Here is a 3824-nt window from a genome sequence, read left to right on the forward strand (position 1 = left end):
CGTAAGTGGTTAAAGATAAAGCTCGAATTTTGTATGATTTTTTGCGTGATGTAGAGGACTCTTCAGAGATATAAAACAATCAGAGACGACAATAATCAGTTAACGGCATCCATGTATTTTTCAAGTGGTCACATATTTCATACATTTTGTCCAGTGGCATATATATAACTTTTCTGTAAAAATGACACACACAATCTATCATTAATGTAAAGATATACTGTTCACAGTTAATATATAAGTTCCACGATAAATTAAATAGGTGAGGGTAAACGATCTCTGTCCTTTTTATACGACCGCAAAAATTGAAAAAATTTTGGTCGTATAAAATTGGTATCACGTTGGCGTCTGCGTCGTCGTCCGAAGACATTTGGTTTTCGCACTATAACTTTAGTATAAGTAAATAGAAATCTATGAAATTTAAACACAAGGTTTATGACCACAAAAGGTAGGTTGGGAGTTTTGGTCCCAACAGTTTAGGAATAAGGGGCCAAAAAGGGCCAAAATAAGCATTTTCTTGGTTTTCGCACTATAACTTTAGTTTAAGTATATAGAAATCTATGAAATTTTGACATAAGGTTTATGACCACAAAAGGAAGGTTGGGATTGATTTAGGGAGTTTTGGTTCCAACAGTTTAGGAATTATTGGCCAAAAAAAGGGCCCAAATAAGCATTATTCTTGGTTTTCACACAATTACATAAGTATAAGTAGATAAAAATCAATGAAATTTAAACACAAGGTTAATGACCAAAAAAGGAAGGTTGGAATTGATTTTGGGAGTTAAGGTCCCAATAGTTTAGGAATTAGGGGCCAAAAAGGGGCCCAAATAAGCATTTTTCTTGGTTTTCGCACCATAGCTTTAGTATAAGTAAATAGAAATCTATGAAATTTAAACACAAGGTTTATGACCATAAAAGGAAGGTTGGGATTGATTTTGGGAGTTTTGGTCTCAACAGTTTAGGAATAAGGGGCCCAAAGGGTCCAAAATTAAACTTTGTTTGATTTCATCAAAAATTTGAATAATTGGGGTTCTTTGATATGCCGAATCTAACTGTGTATGTAGATTCTTAATTTTTGGTTCCGTTTTCAAATTGGTCTACATTAAGGTCCAAAGGGTCCAAAATTAAACTTAGTTTGATTTTAACAAAAATTGAATTCTTGGGGTTCTTTGATATGCTGAATCTAAACATGTACTTAAATTTTTGATTATGGGCCCAGTTTTCAAGTTGGTCCAAATCAGGATCCAAAATTATTATATTAAGTATTGTGCAATAGCAAGAAATTTTCAATTGCACAGTATTCAGCAATAGCAAGAAATCTTCAATTGCACAGTATTGTGCAATAGCAAATATTTTCAATTGCACAGTATTGCGCAATAGCAAGAAATATCTAATTGCACAATATTGCGCAATAGAAAAAAAATTTGAATTGGAGTTATCTTTCTTTGTCCAGAATAGTAGTTGAATCAACTTAATTCATTGTTTTATACAATATACACAAATAGCACCGCTGCGGTATATTCACTTTTACTACCAACTGATAAATTAAAACAATCTTTACAATTTAGTGATAACAAGCACTTTATTTTACATTTTAATATTTTATGATGTATTTAAATGAGTAGTTATTGTAGCAAACTCCATTAGAAATTTGAATTGAGATCAGTTTTGGAAAAAGGGAAAGGGGGATGTGAAAAAAAACTTGGGGGGGGGGGGGATTAGATTATCAGATTTCATAATTGAAAAAGAAAATTTCTTCAAACATTTTTTTGAGAGAATTAATATTCAACAGCATAGTGAATTGCTCAAAGGCAAAAAAATAATTTTAAGTTCATTAGACCACATTCATTCTGTGTTAGAAACCTATGCTGTGTCAACTATTTAATCACAATCCAAATTTAGATCTGAATCCAGCTTAAATGTTGTGTCCATACTTGCCCCAACCGTTCAGGGTTCAACCTCTGCGATAGTATAAAGTTGTGCCCTGCGGAGCATCTGGTTCAAATCATGTAAAAAAAAATCTCTCAATTGCTTCTATTTATGTCTATATCTACCAACGTTTGTATATCTTATTGTTCGCTACTGACCCCCTACGGATCCATAGAGGGTTAATAAAATTCATAGGGGTGAGGCCGGAGGATTTTATTCACCCTCTATGGTCCGTAGGGGGTCAGTAGTTAACCGTAAAACGAATTTATCGCACGCTGGACTTTTTCTGCTGCGTTATGATAAAAATAAACAATGAATCACAACAACATTAATAGATGACGTCACCATTAACGCGTCATGAACCCCCTATGAAATTTACTAACCCCCTACGGTCTCATAGGGGGTCACCACGTGACGGCATTAAACCAATCACAACGTGATATTTTACCCGCGGTGCGATAAGTTCTGTTATGAAAATATCTGACCTCAAATGGGCGCATTTATACATACTAGATTTTATTTTGTGTGGTTTGTTTGTTTGGTTTTTTTTTGGGGGGGGGGGGTCAAAATTAAGTCTGAAACAAACCCTTACCAACTATTAGAAATTGCGATTTTATTTCGTGGACTGTTTGTTTACTGTATTAGGAATTGAAATTGTCATTATCAGCCACTCAATTGCACAGGTACTTGGGGACAGGACAAATAGTTTTTGCCCTCTCCCTTTTATCCAAAATCCGTTATTTTTTGGTTTTCCATTAATATCAATTGTTTTCGTGTTTTACAGTATGATATCACAAACACGAAAACTATCAAAATTAAAGAAAAACCTAAAAAAAATAACGTATTTTGGGGAAAAAGGGGGAGGGCAAAAATAATGGTCCTGTCCCAAGTACAAAAAGGTTACGAAAGGATGCATGTAAAGCAAGTCTGAAATTTCTTTGAATCATATGTAAATACAAAATTGTGGTTCACCATATTAATTCAGTTTAAGCAAATTTTTATGTTCTGAAGCATAATACCAGTCTGAACTATATCATGATGTATCCTATTTGTACTATCTGGCGACCATCTTTAATTCCAGATGGAAACTTAGGGAAGCTACCATTTGATTTTTATGGGGGGGGGGGGGGGGGGGGGGGGGGGGGGCTAGGATGAAAAATTTTGTCCTGCATTTTTTTTAGCTGTAATCTCTGTCCTGCCTTTTTATTTTTCACTCTGTCCGGTCCTGCCTTTTTTTTTTTTAGTTTATCCTGACTTTTTTTTACCTAAATTGTCGTCCTGACTTTTTTTTCAAGTGTCTCATCCTGCCTTTTTTTTAACTCAAAACTCCTGTCCTGCCTATTTTTTTCAAATTTCATCCTAGCCCCCCCCCCCCCTCCCCCCCCCATAAAAATCAAAAGGTAGCTCCCTTAACACATTTGGTATAGTACAAATCCGCTCATCAATTTCCGCTTATGAACCAAGTTTCATAAATGTTTTCAAGTGCAAAATAGTTTTAGTCAATTTTAAAATCTTAACCTCTCACGGAAATATCTGTAAATGTTTGTATACATTTTCTAAACTAAGAAATTGACCACGGCAAGTTTACTCATGCGCTTCTACTATTATCATAATATATATAGCGAGAGAAAGAGACACATTGATACCAGTATTTTTTTCTGAAGACAGTGTCACGTGTTTGTCAAAGTATACCAAGAAGTTAATTGTTTACAAGCTCTCTGGAGTTATCCAATACACAGAGAATAGACGGTAAAGACATGATGTTAATTATATTGATTGCTTTTTAGATGTTTGTGTAGTTTGTTAATATGAATTTCCTGCCAACTTCCGATAGATATAATTAGTATCAACGATAATGTAGTTATTGCAAAATGTTATTTATTATTGTTCAAGTTGTC

The 3824-nt window shown here is 34.2% G+C and overlaps 1 protein-coding gene across 2 annotated transcripts in view; it reads left to right on the forward strand.

The window, feature by feature from the left end:
- Window positions 1–3433: 3433 nt before the first annotated feature.
- LOC139489664 (tubulin polymerization-promoting protein family member 3-like) overlaps window positions 3434–3824 on the forward strand; it is a 6849-nt gene continuing 6458 nt past the window's right edge. Inside the window, exon 1 of one of the 2 annotated variants that reach the window (XM_071276314.1) lies at window positions 3434–3675. The gene's annotated coding sequence lies outside the window, so the exon portion shown is untranslated. The remainder of the gene's footprint in view (window positions 3676–3824) is intronic. The other variant, XM_071276312.1, reaches the window with a different exon arrangement.

This window comes from Mytilus edulis, chromosome 9, assembly GCF_963676685.1.
Source record: "Mytilus edulis chromosome 9, xbMytEdul2.2, whole genome shotgun sequence".
NCBI lineage: Eukaryota > Metazoa > Mollusca > Bivalvia > Mytilida > Mytilidae > Mytilus > Mytilus edulis.